Below are 19,459 nucleotides of genomic sequence, written 5' to 3' on the forward strand. Positions count from 1 at the left end.
TATCAAACTCCCGTGGAAACTAAGGGGAGAGGAAAGATAAAATAACAAAAAGATTTGTGCTGCTGTCTGAGTGATAAGAATTAGTACAATAATACCTAAATTCTCCCCTAATAAAATATAGAACAGAATTTTCAAGGCTCTGAATTTTTCCTGCTAAGAACAACTGCAGCATTTCAATTAAAGGAACCATCCACAGCATTTTCAGTGGAAAAATTTCAGCTGCCTCTCTTTTCCTGGGGAAAATCTGGTTTCTGGTTGTTTACTCCTCGTGGTTAGTTTGGAGTTCCATAGAATATCTATGAACCTGTACATCAGGTAATCAGCCACCTTCAATTATGTGTATCAATCACACACGGTCAGGGAACATAAAGAGCACAGGAGAAGAACACAAACTGAAAAAAGCTTGGAAATTTATTAGGCAGAGTGGGAGGAGCTTGGTGCTGGAGGCTGCAGGAGAGATGAGGCAGATGAGAAGTGAATCCTTTTGAGATGCTGAGATCTCTTACAATGCGTTTAATGGGAGCTGAATACACAGAATTGGGCACGGAGAGATTTATTCACTGGGTTGTTTTCTAATGAGACAGAAGAAAAGATCACAGATGAGAAAAGTAAAATATTCAATAGTTTTGTGATTGCTCTCCAGAAGATGATCCTCACAGTTAATAAAACATGGTGATTGCTCCCAATTTAGGGTAGGCTAATTTTTTAGGCTCTTTCAGTCATTTAGTATGAAAAAGCAAAAATTAAACATTAAAAACATTTTTTTAATGAAAAAGTAAGATTAAAATTCAAGTTCATTAGGTTTTCTTATGGAGCAGAGAGGCTGTGAAACTTCTTTTAGTAGTCAATTTCTTATCTCTATTCCATTAGACTCAGGTGATATAAAGAAAAAATAAAGTCTTAGGGAGAAAAATCGTCAAGTAATCTTAATTTTTTTTCCTCTCTGATAATGTCATAACACAGTTTTGAAATAAATATATATTGTTTTGGGATCATCTATGGGATAGAATTGATTAGCAACTCGCTGGACCCTTTTATAAAGCTCTCAGTAAAAGGTGTTTGCACTTTTTGGGAGTCCCTTAATTCGAATGTGCCCCCGTGCCAGCCCCCATTACCTCTGCCTTAGGTGGTCACCAAAGAAAACTGACACCACCCCTATTCTAGTTTCTTTTTTTTTTCCTTCCAAGAGATATTAATTTCAAAGGCCTTCCTGGTGGAAAACTTAGCACTAGAAAAACCAGATGGAAAAATTATGGAGGGTTTTATGATAATCAGATTAACAGAAAGAGGGCTGCATGTTTTTTCCTGAGAATTTATTGACAGATGGGTATAGATATTGAAATTTGTATCAGCCATTGCATTGCACTCATCCAAGTCTTTTTTAATAAAATCTTTAATAAAGTCATATTACACTATAGAAGCTAAAGAGGCTCCCCCTGGTTCTTGCAATAGGCAATGGAGATTTGATCAGAACCCTACTTAGAAAAATTATAGAAATGAGACTGGCTTTTACTAAAAGGTTCTTTTTATCCCATGAATTCCGTGTGCAATTTGCAGCTGTGGATGAAATGTGTGCACAGATGAAGAACTGAGGAGAAGCAGCTGCACTGTTGCCCCAGTTAAATCACTGAACTTGTGCTTCAGAGAAGTTTTCTCTGACAGGAGTGAAGGCAGCAGCACCTCAGGAGCTCATGCAGAACTGGAGAAGGTGCTTTCCACAGCAGCAGCAGAAATTCAAATTAACTGTGCATGCTGAATAACAAGTTTTATGAGAATCAATCAGATATCATCATAAATGCTGTTCTGCCTTGGTGCTGAAGAAGTCAAGCTCCACTGGAGAAGTGCAATATTAAATGTGACAGAGCTGAAGTGTGAGAAGTTCAGGAAATGTTGGGCCAAAATACCTGACTGGAGTGTTTACATTTCATTCATCACCCTACTCTGTCATTCTGAATGCCTTTTTTATATCAATAAGATGAAGAACAAACTTATCAGTATCTTTGTGAGGATTTACAAGCTTCCTCAGAATCCCCTCAGTTTTCTGAAATACCAGCCTGGTATTTGCACTGTGCACTGCCAATCATCCATCTGCATTCTGTCACTGAGGCCACTTCCCACAGAAGGATGTGGTGGCTGGGGGAGAAGAAAAGGAGGAAAACGTCTTTCTGTCAATCTTGTAGCTGTTACTGCTATAGCTTGTTCAGTCAAGTCATGCTCACTAATCTAGGCTGGAATTCCTGAAGGCTTTTAATGTCTCATTTTCTGGAACAACTCTTCTGGATCCTTCCCTTCAAAGAGCATTTGCCAAATCCTTCACCAGCAAAGGTGATTCTGTTCTGTGTTAGATGCACGTGAATGTTCTAGAAACACTGGGTTCATCCAAAATTTGGTGACACATTGAGGGGTGAAACCTTTGTGTCTGCTAACTTGGATTAAAGTTTCTTTACAGCGAAAGATTTGACAGATGACAAAGTAACAGTAGAAAACCTGAAGGCGCGTGAACACAGGAGATGTGTGTTGTGCATCCATCACTTTCATTGCTGTTATTCCCCCATGCCTTCATTTCTGCTTCCCATAAAGGATATTTAAGCTGAGAGCTCAGGGCTGGGGCAATGCTCTGGCTGACCATCAGCACGTGCAGTACCAGACACATCACATCTGTTATTCCTGCCCTGCTCCTCTGTCCCAGCTTGTCCTGACAGCTGTCCCCACCACAGCTGCTCTGCAGCATGGGCACGCCAGCAATGGGGTTTGCCCTTAGGTAATGTCATCATCTTCCTGATCAGCAAATTGTGCATCAAAGTGTTTAAGCTAGTTGACAAAGGAATGAAATTCAGTAAGTGTGACTGAGGAGCAGCTGAACAGGTGAGAGCGCAGAAATGGGATTTTGTGAAATGTGGACTTGTCTCGGAGGCAGTTTCTGTTAACGATGGGACAGATCTAATAAAGGCAGCACCTTATCAAGTTACTGTCAATTTTGTGGGAAATTATTGACATCACAACCAAATTTTCAACTCGTCTGTGTCATTATGGAAGCCTCACAACTTCACTGGATTTGATTTGCCGGGAACCAAAGCAGATGAATTGTCCTGGAAGACAAATCACTGTTTCATGTGGATAAGACCTGATTACTTCTGTTTTCCTAGCAAGCAACAGCAGAAGATTGTGTGGGTATATGACTGAAATTAAAATGTAGATTTCCAGAGCAAAGAGCAGTAAGAAAGACTGACAGCTGACTGATGCTGTGCTCTCCTAGAGCAGTAATTATTACTGCATTCAAGCTTTCATATTTTCCCTATTCTCTATTTCTCTTTCTCCTTTCATCATTTGTTGCAAACCTGGTTTTGTTTTCTTAATATTTCTCTGTGAGGTTTCTGAGCCATCAATCTGGAGGCTGTGAGCATGATGGAGTTCTGTGCCTGGCCAGCCAGGAGGGTGCTCAGGCTTTGCAGGGTTCTGCTTCTTGTGCATCCCCCTGCTCTCATCTTCCCATGTTGGCTGCTGAGGAAAAGAACAATTTCCCTGAAAAACACGTATTTACTGCCTTGAGATACTGGTAATTGGTACCTTACAGACAGCAAATTTGCAGCAGACAAGTTTGTAAACAATATAAAAAATAATAAAAAAAAGACACTAAAAATCGTTTTTGCTGCCTCAGAAAATGTCTTGTGCACCTTGTGCCTTTTGAAACTGCTGTGTGTGGCACCAATTTTTTTTCTTCAGATGTGCATTGTTTAAATGCAAATATATCACTAAATTAAACTTAAATTATCAATTTTTAAAATTATCAATAAATCCCATTTAATTTCAAATGTTTGGCAAGTCTTCACAATGTCATTAAAGAAAAGGAAGATGCCCTTGGAGTAAGCCTGGTAGAAGATCCCACAGATTCCCCATTTCCTTTTTGTACAGTGTGCAGGTCCTTTTGGGGTTTTTCTTGTTTTCAGGCACCCATGTTGCATGTAAACCCTCAAAATGTCTGCTTGAATAGTATTTCATTTTAAATGAAAATAGTTTTTTCGTTTTAAAAGAAAAAATCTTAATTGTTGTACTTAAGAGCACAGCTTATTTTAGGATAACATCTGATTATTCTGATCATCAAATTACAGAAAGTATTTCACTCTCTCCCTTCATCCCTGCTCCTTCACTCAGCTGGATTTGCAGGAGATGCATTTAGCTAATAGAACAAGAAATTACAAGTGTATGAATAATTGTTTTTAAATGCTATTTAAAGTCCTATATATAGCATGAGTTTCCTGGAAATCTTTCCACATACTGTTTGGTAGGAAATAGTCTCCAAGCAGGTTACAATGTTAATTTGATAGCTAAACCTTTCCCAATAGTTGTGTTCTTGATTTGCTTATAAAAGAAATCCCATTTTAGGCTGAGTGATTGCAATCAATTTGCTGTTACCAAGTTATCAGAGAAAGGAGCTGTACCACATCATATGAAAAAAAAAATCCCAAGCAATTAATGTCAGCAAAAGCATTCTTAAAATTCCATCCTGAAATGTGTGATTCAGGCCAGTTTTTATCCCAACTGCTCAGTAAAAATGCAAAGAGAGGTTAATATGATAAAATATGGGACTACTTAAGCTGTTAATTTTCTAGCCAAGTTTAGATGAATATCATGGACTGGGATGCTAAAAGCCATCTAACATAAATGTTTAATGAACAAATAAAGCTGTCAAAGGCAAATGTGCCCTGCACATTATGGATGGATTTGCTTTGGGTAGATCCTGCAATCACAGCCATTGTCTCATCAAGGCCTAAAGTCTGTTTTCCACCACTTTAGTTTATTTTAATACTCTGCTCACAGGCTGGTTTTGCAGGGTTCTGTGGTTTGTTTTTCAGGCCAGAATTACAGGAGCAGTTGTATAATTCTTCAGGGTTCCCAGGCTTGCAAATATTTTTATTGACTTGACCAAACTTCAGCTGTGAGCCTTCTGCCCAACTTCTAAAAAACCACAGAAAAGAGGACAAAAATCTCCTTTTGCATCTAAACACAGGATCTCAGGGCTGGAACTTCCCAGCCTGGAATACTTTAAAGGATTTAGCAGAAAGCAGCAAATTCCCTTGCAAAAGAAAATATTGTTTCCACTTCAAACACTTCTAACACAATCCACAGAACATCACCACCACTGCAGAGATCCATTTTCTCTATTTAATAATAAACGTTGAAGGGGTTTCTACAATATGTTTTTACGACTCCCTAGAACCCACGTTTTCATTTCCATTTGGATATGTTTCATATAAGGCATTATTGATTTTCCAGCCAACATGGATCTTTGGGAAAAAAAATATATAATGATTTAGCCTTTCTCTATGGATTCTTATTTAAAGGCCTGTGGAATGGTTTTGGAGTGCTGACTCACTCAGGTTTTTTGCTTTTTTTTTTTTTGTTTTGTTTTTCCTAGGGAGGTCAAATGCCTACCAAAACCATAATGTATGTAGTGAGAGAATTTCTTAAAAAAATTAAAAATTGTGTGCTGAGTGAAAACATTTTTATAAGCTCTGGTGAAGGTGATTATATGCATTTTCTTTGACACATCAGTAGAAACCACAGTAATTTCAGCAATTCCTTGTGTGCAAAAGGGCATCACTTTTGTTGCAATCTTCTTACAAATGTTTTAATCAAAAGAGTTACCTTTGAACCCAAGGACTTCATTTTGCTAAGACCTGGAAAGAAAATGAACACTTCTTGGGAAAAAAAAAAGATAATGTGACATTAAAGTCTGAAAAGTTGATGTTCCACAGTGTAGAAATAAATGGCCCAAACCTGGCAAACAGCATGTTCTACAAGAAAATAAATTAGAGTGGCATAACTATAGTGACTGCTGAATTTGTACTAATCATTTGGAAATGAAATCCTCTTTTCATTAGCATTTCCATGCTCGCATGCATAATTTACAACAAAGGTTTGCAGGCACTAACACAGTTTTCATAAATGAGTCGTAATTTTGGTGTGGCTGGAACCTTGGAAAGTTTTTAATGCAGTTGGATTTTTACATAGGAAGAATAGCATAACCTTGATTTTCTAAAAGTCAGATTTAGTGTTTAAAATGTATGCAACAGACCTGATTTCCATTCTGTATTTCTTTTTGTAGCAGCCTGAATGCAAAATAAGTATAAAAAATGACCACAGCTACCAGAGAAAAATAGCGGGTTTAGGGCCTGTTTCCTGCAAAATGCTGGAATTGTTTTCTAGGTGGGCACAGGCTGAGAATAATACAGGCTGTTGAACAGGGATTTAATACAGCTTTACCTAATAGGAGCAGGAAATTATATTAAGTTCCTGGGATTTTAAATTATTGGACGTCAAGAATGCTGATCATTTTTTACTATTCCTGTTGCAGTTCTGATGGGGGAAGTTCTTTTAGGGAATCTGGCTGACTTTATATTTTGAGAAAATTTAACCGTGGTTCTAGTTTGGAAGTGTTCAATTATGCTTCTAGAAATAGGTTGAAAATCATAACTGTAGCTAGCCATTTGACCAAATTTTGTAAATTAACTGCAAATTTGTTTTCATTTTTTCATGGCTCCTCTGTCTTGCTTTCACTTGCACAAATGTCTTTGAAACAACAGGGAAGCTTCTGGAAGCTGGGACACAGAACATGGGCAGGGTGGATGGGTTCTTCTTCACCTCTTTCCACCCCAGCTCTCCCTGATTCCAGCATGCGTGCAAGGAAAGGAGCAGAAAAACCATTTCTGTGCTCCCATCTTCCAGCAAAACCCCTGCAGGAGGATGGAACTGGCTGGGACCAAGTGGCTGAGCAGAATGGGATGAGGTGGGATTGTGTCCAAGCCCTCGGCAGTGCTGGGAAGAGCTGGTGTGCTCTGTGAGATCAGAGCCCTGCTCTGTCACCTGCTGGGCACAGAGGGCAGGATGGATTATTTTTATGAAGCAAAGTCCATTCAGAATTTGTAGGATGTCTGTGTCATTGGCTTCAATGGATTTTGCTTGTTGGGAATAGCAAAATATCCCAGTTATTGTTGGTGCCCCACAGCTCTGCAGTGGCCCTGACCCTCAGGAGGGGGAGCAGCACTGGAATTGTGTGACCATTAAACACAAAGAAATTAAAGACTGGAGAGCCTTTAAAATCACATTGTTTTGTGGTTCATGAGAGTGAAGCCCTTCTGGCTTGTGGAAGCAGCAGCTTTGTGAAAAATGTGCTTGAGGGGTGAGCAGTGGATGGTGCAGCTTGAGGATGGCATGGCTCTGCACAACGGGCTCTGGTGACAGCAGGGTGAGATCCTTCTCTGCATCTTTGACTTTTATTTCTTGGGGGTTTTGATGGTGTAGGTAAGATAATACAACCCCCCAGAAATGAATATATTTTTCCCACGAAGATTAGAACTTTAATTTCATGGGGAAAGCCAGAAGAAACCTTTCTACAGCTCTGCTTGGCAGTGGGGTGAGGGACAATTTCAATGCCCCTTTTTAATCAGAGTGGGAACCAAATCTCCCTGCCCAGCCACGTCCTGCAGTGGTGGTGTCAGGCAGGCTGTGCTGATCCTCTGCTGCTTGTGGATGTAAATTGAATTGTGACAAATACACAGAGCAGTGCATTGCCTGGAGACTGAAATCAATGCTTGCATGTGCTCAAACAAAATTATTTTTCACTTGCACCTCTTTTAAGTGAAGTCATTTTAAAGGGGTTGTGTATTTCATGCTTTGCATGCATTGCTTTTTCCTTCCTGAAGAAAAATATCTGGACAATAAATCATCACTAGAGGAAGTTTTGCCATGTTTAGTGATTTCATGAGAGATATTTTTCTACCTACATGATATGCAAATACTTCTCAAGCATATAGGAAACAGAAATTGGCTCGTTTTACACTGAAAATGTGAGTGTAAAATGTCTGTGGGTTTGGGGGTTTTCATTCTGGGCTAGCTTTACAAACCAAATTGGTTAACAGGAATGTGTGCATCAAATTTTTTATAAGGTTCAGAGCTTGAATTTACAGCCCCCATTACATCCAGTGAAAGATCTGCTTCTGTGTTTTGAACACCAAATTTCAAAGTGTTTTTTGGGCAGTTTTAGTATAGTGTTATAAGGAAGAGTTTTAGTGTGGTAGTAAAATCTTACATCTGCTTTATGAGAGAGACAAATGTAGGTTTCTTAAGCAGAATATTATCATGTAGAATGCTTGTAAGATTTGTTAGAAAATCAAACTTAAAAGACTGTCATTTTCTTTTGAGAGACAATTTAGATGACAACATTACCCAAAAAAATCTTATAACTCTAGTTAAAGTTAGTAGAAAGAACTCTCTCTAAAATGCTCAAGCACTTTATTTTTTTTTAATTCCTTACTTAAGTAGAGATAAATCTAAGCTAAAATATCTACATTCAGGCATTAAAAATTTGAGAAATTAAAGAAACATTCATTCTTCTTTTTTGCCTTGAAAGGTGACCAAAGCCCAGCTTCCAAAGTGTTTATAAATGGTTTAATTGCTGTAATAATAGTAATAGTAATAATAAATAATAATAATAATATTGAAATACCACTGAATGTGGATACCCAATTTTAGAAGATCTGCATTTCAGTAGAAAGAACAATTCCTTCAAAAGTCAAACCTTTTGGGGAGATCTCAAGCTGCCCACGTTAATCCAAAGTTTGTTTTTATGGTTTAGAGCCCCTTAAATAGAAAACTGGTGTAATGGGCTTCAAAATTACTCTTTTTTTTTCTCCTTGCTGACCTTGTGTTTAAGTCAGAAGAGTTGAATGAAATTTATTGGCAGCTTTTATAATTGTTTTGAAAGCACTTTGCCTTCTCACTTTGTAAGTGAATGAGTTGGCAAAGCTTTCCAAAAGAGCCAAGAAGGTCACTGGAAAATCGCTGGCCTCAGCCTTACTTAAAACAACATTTGTTAACTTAAGTTACATTTACTCTTAAAAACAAATTAACAATTTAAAACACTGGTAAAACATGGATTTGCCAATTATAGTGGAATTTCTGTGAAGTATATAGAGCATTACCTCCTCATTAATAACACATTAGCTCTTCATTATTGCATCATTACAATGAACAGCAGAAGGATTAATAATCTGGTCACAGTTACCAAAAATCATTCCCAGTTTGGGAAATTATTTGGCCCATGGATACATTTTGTTTCAATGATCCAGTGTGCTCTTAATAAGAGCAATAAAAATATAAAAAATAGAATGAAAGAGAAAGAAAAACATAAAATGCTGCAGTCACACCTTTGGGGGCACCAGCTGCATTGTACCCAAGGAAAACAAAGATGAATACATGAAATGTGAAATCTCTCAGCCTCTTTCCTTTGCTTTTACTGAGGTCCAGCAGAGCTCTGTGATCAGAGTTTAAAGTACATTAGAAAGTGTTTGGCCTGCCTTTTTCTGGCAGAGTATTTTCATTGTTCTGAGAAAAACTGAAGGGCTTGGAAAGCTATTGAAATCAATTCAGTGCGTTAAAAAAAATACAAAAACAAAATCAACCAAACAAAACCAGCAATTGCTGCCAGTTGCTGTTAAAAAAAAAGGAAAAATAAATTTACATAAACACCAAACCAGGTGAAATGTCATTTGCATTCTACAGAATTAGAAAGGTGATTGGGCAACACAATATCGTGTTTGGAAATAATACAAGTTATAACACATTTTGAATTTTAAAAAATCAAAGCACTTCTCTGTGGCATGATGAAATATTTTAACCTTTGCAGAATTATTTTTTCTGTTTTTTTCTTACAGGAAGGTCTTAGCAAACTGTTTTATTCTCTGCATCTACATTTTTCAGTGCGAGTTTCATCCAGCTGATGGATCCTTGGGTGCATCATCCAGAGGGAAGGGAAGGGAAGAAGGGAAGGGAAGGGAAGGGAAGGGAAGGGAAGGGAAGGGAAGGGAAGGGAAGGGAAGGGAAGGGAAGGGAAGGGAAGGGAAGGGAAGGGAAGGGAAGGGAAGGGAAGGGAAGGGAAGGGAAGGGAAGGGAAGGGAAGGGAAGGGAAGGGAAGGGAAGGGAAGGGAAGGGAAGGGAAGGGAAGGGAAGGGAAGGGAAGGGAAGGGAAGGGAAGGGAAGGGAAGGGAAGGGAAGGGAAGGGAAGGGAAGGGAAGGGAAGGGAAGGGAGGGGAGGGGAGGGGAGGGGAGGGGAGGGGAGGGGAGGGGAGGGGAGGGGAGGGGAGGGGAGGGGAGGGGAGGGGAGAGGAGAGGAGAGGAGAGGAGAGGAGAGGAGAGGAGAGGAGAGGAGAGGAGAGGAGAAGAGAAGAGAAGAGAAGAGAAGAGAAGAGAAGAGAAGAGAAGAGAAGAGAAGAGAAGAGAAGAGAAGAGAAGAGAAGAGAAGAGAAGAGAAGAGAAGAGAAGAGAAGAGAAGAGGGCATGGACTGGCAGCATGAATGCAGGGATGATGTGCAGGGAAAGCACCCCAGGTGATCATTTGTATTTTCTTTCATTCCAGGGGATGGAATCTGTGGGGTTCATATGGATGGAGAGCTCAGGACTCCACTCTCCACAGTGCCTCCTGGAGATGTTTCTTCATGAAAAAGAATTTGTGTTCTAAAACACAGTGAAAATTCTAAAATAACTTCTTGGGGGTTTTTTTTGGCTCCCAGTTGCAAATAACTTATTTGGATTTCTGGTGTCTACCTTTGATATCATGGAAATACCAAGCAGTAAAGCTGCACCCTTATCAAGTGTGGGGAATAAAATATAAGATGCACAAATAAATCCTCTTACCTAAGTAAGCAACACAGAGATGGAGGATTTCTGCTTCAAAAACAAAACCCAAGCCAATGAATTGTTAATCCAAAGCAGAATACTCGTGGCTGTCAGCTGTATTCTCTGAAATGTTCCAAACAGACTTTGAAAGAGTTATAATTCATTAAGGTGTACCTGACACAAATACTTTATGTTTGGGTTTTTGTTTCAAATAACAAACATACTCTGAGGCTTTTTTTCAGATCTTGGTTTGTCTCAGTTTTGATATAAATGATTTGAACTTGTTCATAAATAAGAAAATTGTCAGGACTGATGCATTAGTCGAAAAAAAAAAACTTATATTTTTCCAGCAGTAATGAGATTGTATTGTTATTATTTTCCTTTTTTTTTTTCAGAACATAGAGCAATGATATACAAGAATATACTAACACCCAGCATTTGGTGTGAGTAGTGTAGTGAAGCAATCCTAATGGAAATGATGCCTTTCTTGCTTAAAGATTCCCAGGAGAAGTATTAGAAGGAAAATTCTCACCCTGGAATGGAACAAATCAGACTAACTCCAGGCTAGATAGAACAATTTTGAGTGGTGTATGATACATAAGCCTAATTAGGTTTTGGGAAAGACAAACTGCAACAGCACTCCAAAATAATAAGAAAAAAATGCAATTTATTGTCAATTTATCCCTAGGAAATCTGGTGACAGAAACACATCTAATACAATACTGCTATTTGTATATGCCATGATTATAAGCTTGAAAGTTTTCATGCTGCTGCAACCTTTTTGTTTGTTACCTGAGTTACACAGAGGAATTAGGGAATTATTCAGCTATCTGAAAGATTGATGCAGAGTTTTTCAGCTGAGTTTCCGAACTGAGGAGGGAGAATTTGCTAAATCTTGTTAAAATTGAACACAGCCGTGAACATCCTGAAATGCCAACAGTTAGTTTGCAATATTTCTGTTTTCAAGCCTCCCCAGAGGAAAATGTAGTTGCAACTTTTAATGCCTCAGAGAATCCTTGTTTCCATTTGTTTGTTTTCTCTGGAGCTGGGGGTCTTATGCAATGGGATAATTGGGATTATTTTGGACTAGAACAACATTGCCAGTGGAAATGAGAAGTGTTTCCTCAGATGGACACTGAGTACTGATAAGGCCATAAAAGGTGGAAACTGTGGGGAGCGCCTTGAGAAATAATCATAGATTTATAAAACCACAGGGATGGAATCACAGATTGGTTTGGGAAGGAGCCTTCAAGCTCATCCCATCCCACCCCTGCCATGGCAGGGACACCTTCCACCATCCCAGGCTGCTCCAAGCCCTGTCCAGCCTGGCCTTGGGCACAGCCAAGGATCCAGGAGTGGGTTTAATGGGATTGTCTTCCCTGCCTACTCTGGAGGTCCTCATTTCTCTTTACTTTTGTCCTAAATAATATGCACATTTCATCTTCCACACTTGTCTTTTTAACAGCCTTTGTAAGGAAATTTTAAATAATCAGTGGTTTATGTTCCCATTCTGTTGGTAATTTCCCTCAGGTCAGCTGAAGGAACAGATGTTTCCTTTTAAGAACAAAAACTCTTTTGCCAGTTTAGGTGTTGCAGGTGAGAGCCTTTTAAACAGCTCCTGGCAGGGTGCCTTAGAGCAGTGGAGGAAGAGGAAATCTGAGCTGGATCACCCCATCAGAAACTGTGTGGTGATAAGAGGAGGCTGCATTACACCCTGAAGGTATCACAGGTATGATCACACACGAGATTCTTTCTTAGTAACTGTGGATTTAAATTCAGAAAGTGACTTCTTTCTAGCTCTACTACCATAGACTTAAATACCAACAGTGTTCTGTTTATAAAAGGCGGGGTTTGTTTTTAGAGTTTTCTGAAGTTTTTCATCTGAGTACAACAGTTCAGTTTTTGTGCTGAGTCAGAAAAAGTGCAGTGTTGCCAAATGAAACCACTTGTTCTTCAGAACTCATCTCCTCGTAGCAGACTCTGAATACCTAAGCAGGGCAGAAAATTTGTGTTTTTCTTTGTGTCCTGAGTGGTTACCTCCCTACAAGAAATACAGAATTGCCCCTACAATTAATAATTGCAGCATCTTCTTCTAAGGAAAAGCCTTTCCTTGTCTGAGATAAAATTATGCCTGGAAATTGCATTCTATCAGAACCAGAAGCTGGTCCTAGTGCTTTAGTATCAGTGGTATCTCTTAATCAAACCTCTGTCACTGAAATATAAATTAGTTCTAAATTGTGTAGTGTAAGTTTTCTTATCCTTTAATGAATAAGAAATTACGTACACATGGGAATTTCAAAACATATTGTGCTTTTCAATTTAGGTATAAATCACATGCAGATTTTATTTCTATTGCTGGACCTTTGTTGATGGCAGGGGTGTTTTTTCTGAGTACTGGGGAAGTGTTGTAATGAAACAAGTATTTCATCCTGAGTTCTGGTGTGAGCAGCTGTCTCTTCTCCTCTCAGTCTATCCTAAATAATTCCAAATTATCTGACTGCACTTAAATCATCTTTCAAGCTTGCATTTCTCCTTGAAGTTTCCTGGCCAGTGTTTGGTGTCCTACCCAGAAAATGGTGAGTGGGAGAGGACCACAGACACCACGGTGGCATTGCCACAGGATCACTGGGTTTTGAGCAGGGCTTTGGGGCAACTTTCCGTGACACCCTGAGGTGTCCATGAAGCCACAAAGATCCTCCCACACGTGGGAGAGCCATGGAAGACCCCAGCAGCAAACCTGGGGAGCTGGGAATCCTTCAGTGCTGAAGGAACCCAGCTGGGCTGCTTGGCTTTCCTTCATGCTAAAAGTCATTAAAAGCTCTGTGAAAGAACAGGGACCTGCAGAAACTCAAAGTATTGTGGTGTTTAGGTCCATGTGCCTCATCAGGAACAGGTTCCCCAGGGAAGTGGTCACAGCCCCAAGCCTGCCCAAAATTAGGAAGTGCTAGGACAATGTTTTCAGGCACAGGGTGGGATCCCTGGGGGGTCCTGTGCAGGATGGGAGTTGTACTTTGATGGTTCTTGTGGGTCTCTTCCAACTCAGGGTATTCTGTGATCTGAAAAAAGTCACGGGTTTATTCTTTTTCCTTATAAAGTTCAGAAAATAATTGTAGAGAATATTTCTCTGGTGTACAGACTCCTGTGCCTGCCTGAGAAAACAATTTAAATTTGAATAGAAGATTAAAAAGCCTGAATATTTAATGACATCAGAATTTAATGGACAGCAGTTTAAACCAAGTTTTCAAAGTCAGCATGACTGCACTCTGTGATGGTGTGTCACAGGTTCTGAAAACCACCTTAGAGGGAGATTTGATGAGAATTGATTGTAGCCTTATCACTGTGAATTTGTTATCAGATAGGAGCTAACTCCTGGCAGGTGTTTGTTTATCTGGGTTAGATAAAGCTGCAGAGCCAAACCTGGCTGCAAAAATGAGGAGATCATTCCATGGCCAGAGTGTCAGGGAGGACAGGGGATGTGGCAGGGCTGGTTATGAGAGAAGGAAAAGTTGAATTTTGATATATTTTGAGGAGAGGAAAAGAAAAATTGTCAGGAACACTCACATTGTTGGGTTTGTTGGGGCTTTTTTATACGCTTTCAACTTAAATGGGTTTACTCCGAGTGTTTGTACATAGTGCAAATTTCTGTGAATGAGCAAGAAATGTACTTGAAGGGATTAATATTTGTACATTAATGCTGTGCTGACAATGGTAAAAACTCATTAATAGAGTCAGAAAAATTGAAAGAGCTGAGGAAAAAGAAGATAAATAAAATGATAATTTTCTTGTGTATTTTTCTAACTTCTGTCCTAAAGGCTTTTATTCTCATGTCCTTTTTGTCCCTATGATCTAATGAGGAGAAGGATGAGAGATTAGGAAATGTTATCAGCAGGGAGGTGGAAGTCAACCTTCAAATCCAGTTTCTGGCATTGTGGATTGTGAGATTGTAACTGGAATTTGGTGCCTGAATCACACAACACCAGCTATTCTTGTGTGGGTGCTGGGATCTACCAGAGTTTAAACAACTGTTGTTTGATAAACACAAATTAGGTAAAAGGTAAAACATAATTTAGCTAAAAGTCACCCTTTAACTCCTTACGGATCACCACATTGCCTCAGAAGTCAAAATACAGTTTTATTCCAGAGAAAAATGTTATTTTCCCTGAAATAGTAACACATTAAAAACTGAACCTGTAAAAACCCCAAGATCTATTTAGATTGTAAAACTTCCATGAATTTGTATTTTAAGAGCATAAATGAAGAGAGCTGTACTTTATTCTGCATGAATTGTAATGCTCACAGTTGTTCATTTAATAACCCCAGCCACTAACCAGAGACGTCTTTAAAAAAAAATGAAGTCTGAGTGTTTTAAAATATCCCATGTGCTCCATAAATGGAATTAAAGAATTGTAAATTAGTTCTCTAAGCAGAGATTTCCCCCCATGTTTATGAAGTATCGGGGACTAAAATTTGGTTACATTTTATTTACAAATATATAAAAGTATAGTGATGTGATTTCTGTAAATGTTCATATTTTTATAAAACACTTAATAAAGTAGAGGGTAAGCTGCTCTATGAATAATTGAGGTTAGAGGAATGACTCCCATCAGACTACTTATTATTTTTGCTGAGAAAATATCTTTTATAAAATTTAATGATTGTTGAACCCACATTATTTGTTGAGCATTACCTATTCCTGCCTCCTTGTTCCTTCCATTTCTTTCTCACACACATACAGGAAAAGTACTTTATTAATTAAACTACCACAACACATTTGTCCTGACATGTCAATCTCCTTTTCCAATCTCATTATATTCAGGTGCTGGATGATATCAGCTACAAATTCCTGACATTTCATTTTGTGTCCTGTCACCACCTATGGAAACCAAAGGACAGCTTCTCTTGATCAATATCCCCCCCAAAAATAAAGCAGAAGCAAATTTGTTTAACCATATGTTAACCACAGGTTTTCTCGGGGAGTTTGTAAAAATAAGGTGTAAAGACCTGTGCTGGTGGGTTTTTTGGGGTTTTTTTTCCTCTGATAGCAATTGTACACAAATCTGATGTTTGGAAGTCCACAGAATAAAGTACTGAGATTCCTACAGAATCTTTGTTTGTGAGAGCTGATGCCTTGAGAAGGCTGACCTAGAACAGAGACTGGACAGAGTTAGAGAATAAAGCAGGGATTTATTAAAAGGCCTCCATGGATCCACCTTGGGCAGCACAAGAGCCCAGCCAGGGCTGCACCCAAGATGAACCCAAATGGTCCCAAAATGCACGAGCGCTGCCGGGGTCTCTCCCTGGGCTCAGCTCTGCTCCATGTGCACATTGCAGTTCAGTGTCCAGTTCCAGCTGCAGCCCCTGCAGTCCCATCCTGCTTGTTTTTCTCTCTGCAGCCCACGGGGTTTGTGCTCCTGGGCTGAGATTTGGGTGGTTGTCCTTGGTTCCAAGCTAGGAAAGGAATTCTTTTGTCTCCCTGCTCTGTGCAGAGCTCACCATCCCCTCATATGAAGCTCGGAACGCACACTAAAGCAGCACAGAATCTGAAAATATAAAAGCTAAAACCTGAGGCATCACCTCTAGGAATACATCAGAAGAATGTCCCAAAGTGCTGTAACTCAGCAGAACTCGATGGTGCTGCCTTATTGAGATGGATTATCTTTTACAAGTCCTTCCAGCTTTGCCGTGGTGCTTTAACATAAAAACAAAATTTAAAAAAAATCCACCTGTCTCTCCTCTCTTGGGCAGCACAGTTCCAGCCACCTCCCTCCTGAGAGCAGAGAGACATCTTGTGCTCATTTCCCCTGGTGATTTGCATTTCAGGATGCCCTGACTTGGTGAGCCAATGTTTTGTTTGTTGAGCAGGGATGAATGCTGTGGATGCTTTGTTTAGGAAGTTGAATTATTAATTCACCGTACACAGAGTTATATCCCAAACAAAGCCTGGAGCTCAAAGCTCCCTAGTTCTGAGGAGGTTTATAAACAGGTTCTGCTAATCTGAAAAGATTAGCTGCCTTGTTATTAGAGGTAAATAAATACTTAACTTCAGAATTATTTTTTCTCCTTTCTAATCCAGAGGAAGGTTATAATGCCCTTTCTGACTAAGTTTTCCTTTGAATGTCTCCTCTGTGTATCTCTCCTGACAGAATTACAAGAAGTTTTTGGACAATGCTGTCAGACACCTGGTGGGAGGCTTGGGCTGCTCAGGAGCTGGAATTTGGGATCCCAGTGGGTCCCTCCCAGCTCAGGATTTTCTCGTGCTGTCCATTCAATTCCCATCAATTTCCTTTGTGTGCTTTCCTAGGCAGACTAAGAAAGCCAGGCCCAGTAAAGTCTGGATTTCCAGCAGCTCTAACTTGTGGCCTTGGAGACACTTTTGGAGCACCAGCAGTAAAAACCTCCCCCATATCATCCAGAGTGAAACAGGGAAGTACTTGCAAAGACAATGATGGAATTAGGAAATTTGCCTCCTTCCACGGTCAGCAGGGACTGAGAATTTCACAGAGACAAAATCTCTGCCATAGTCATCCTAAAGGAGATGATCTGTCGTAGCTGCAGGATGTCCCTCAATTTTTTTTTTCTTTCAGATTTTTTTTCTGTAACATATGAATATTACTCATTAAAATAAACTTTCTCTGATGACAAAAATAAAAGAAAAGTGTGCTGGGCAAACTCAAGGATTTGTTTGGTACCCAGGACCCTTTCTCTGTCCATGGTGACCAGGGAGGAGTGAGGGCTTGCTGTCCCTGTCTCACACCTTCTGTTTTCATGGTGACCCAGAGAACTCCACCCCACGTCCTGGGCTGCAAGGCTGCAGGCCTTAGGATGGATTTAAATCAATTAGGGGTTAATTTCCCTGTTTATCCATCATGGAAATCCATGCTGCCATGGTTTTATGGCTTTAAAAATAACAAAAATTACATAAATCTCACCATATCGAGATATTTTCCCTGCTGTGTTTATTGTTTAGTTACTGGTTCAAGATTTTGTGTATTTTTAGATCATTAAATATGAGTAAGGCTTAAATATACCTAATGGCTGGCTAAATTTGCTATAGGGTATTTGTGTCAGTAAGGAACAAAATTATATTACAGAACAGTACAAGTAGACTAAGACAACTCAAATTGTCAATATGATGAAAATTACTCAAAGAAACCAATTAAAACTCCAATCCATGCCTAAATTGCTATTGGTTGTAAGTACAGAGAATCCTTTTACACATTTTATTTTTAGGATACTACATGATCAGGGGTACTGTAGCAGAGTGTCTTGTCAATAGATAATTATAAAAGCAAATATATCATCATGCTAAAATAAAATGCAAATCCCAATCAGCATTCTTCCAAGCTGTTCAACGGCCAGAAAAGATGGGGAGAAAAGCTGAAAACTGCAGATAAACTAATCTTACAGCCTGCAAGTTTCTGTGCATTTCTGTGATGAACACTAAAGATATAAATTTGTCTACTGTAGTTTTTGGTTGTACCCTGCTGTAAATAGAAGCATGAAAGAAAACAAACGAGAATATTTGTGAGGAATTTTGCAAAGATTTAAATTAGTTTAATATTAACTTAGTATTTGAGTTTCAGAGCCTTGCAGAAGGATGCTTATATTGTTTAGCAGAACTACAATACTGACATACCTTTATTCATGTCATGAGGTAAAAAAATAATGGACTAAAATTACCATTTCTTACCTGATTATTTTTTAAATGGATTTTGACACTGGGAGGGCCCACAGAGCACAACTCTTTGAGTGAGTCCCCAGTTTATTCAGAATTAATTTTTTTTTCCTTAATGAAATTTTAGTAGTGTTCATGTTATGAATGCATCTATTCAAACACAGAGTATGAAAGTTTTGGACCTGCAGGAAAATGAGGCAGCATCCAAATAAATGATGTATAAATTATACATATCACAATAAAGCTTGTATCAATACTTCTTTAAATGGTGTTATAAGACACTGGAAAATCCAGGGCATGGGCTATGTGTGTAAGAACATGCATTTTTCACCAACTCCTGAGCTGTGTAAAAACTGTGTGCAACACTTTGGGTCTTATTAGGGTTAAGAGTGGAGCAGAAAAAATTGCAGCCCTGTGTAAATTGGAGGGTGGCTTCAAAGCAGAGACCAAATTGTGGAAATTTGTGTACCAGGAGCCTCTGGGGAAGAAGCTGCTGCTGATAAATTAGCAAAACATATTTAGGAAACACAGACGCCTAATATTTTTGTTTGAACAGTAATGTGTTTTCTGAATCATTGCATTAATTTTAGAGTCTTGATTAAGATACTTCTACAGTAATGGAACAGATTATTTGCATTTTATGCCAAATAACTGATTATGCTTATTTGTAATTTATGTGTTGTGAGTTGGTATCTGAGAGTAGTCTAGATTATTTAGCCTGACTTGTCTAATGGTACCTGTTGATTTTAAGGTGCATGGAGCTGGAAATATGAGTAGAACTTTAAGAAATATAAACAAACTGGAGCAGCAAAACAAACCCAACTGCATAAAGTAATTTGTATTCTATTCTTCCTCCACTTCAGCATATCACTGATAAAAATATAGAAAATGCATCCAGTTATGAAGAAAGAAAATTTATTCCATGAAATAACACCAACAAAAAGTTGGACTTTGCATGCTGTTCTGTTAAGACAGAAAATATAATCCTCCAGAACAGAGATTACAGCTAAAATTCAATATTTTTGAGTGGTTAATGCTTTCATTTAATGGTATTAACTTGAACTCTAATCTTGGGAATATTGTGTTCTAGCTGTCCTTCAAAACATTTGT

General features: G+C 38.9%; 1 long non-coding RNA gene across 1 annotated transcript in view; it reads left to right on the forward strand.

Moving 5' to 3' along the window:
- The first annotated feature begins 10,224 nt into the window (after positions 1-10,224).
- Positions 10,225-19,459, forward strand: part of LOC135304240 (uncharacterized) — a 96,719-nt gene continuing 87,484 nt past the window's right edge. The window contains exons 1-2 of the long non-coding RNA XR_010365660.1: positions 10,225-10,385; positions 12,262-12,403. This is a non-coding gene — a long non-coding RNA (uncharacterized LOC135304240). The remainder of the gene's footprint in view (positions 10,386-12,261; positions 12,404-19,459) is intronic.

Source organism: Passer domesticus, chromosome 7 (assembly GCF_036417665.1).
Source record: "Passer domesticus isolate bPasDom1 chromosome 7, bPasDom1.hap1, whole genome shotgun sequence".
Taxonomy (NCBI): Eukaryota; Metazoa; Chordata; class Aves; order Passeriformes; family Passeridae; genus Passer; species Passer domesticus.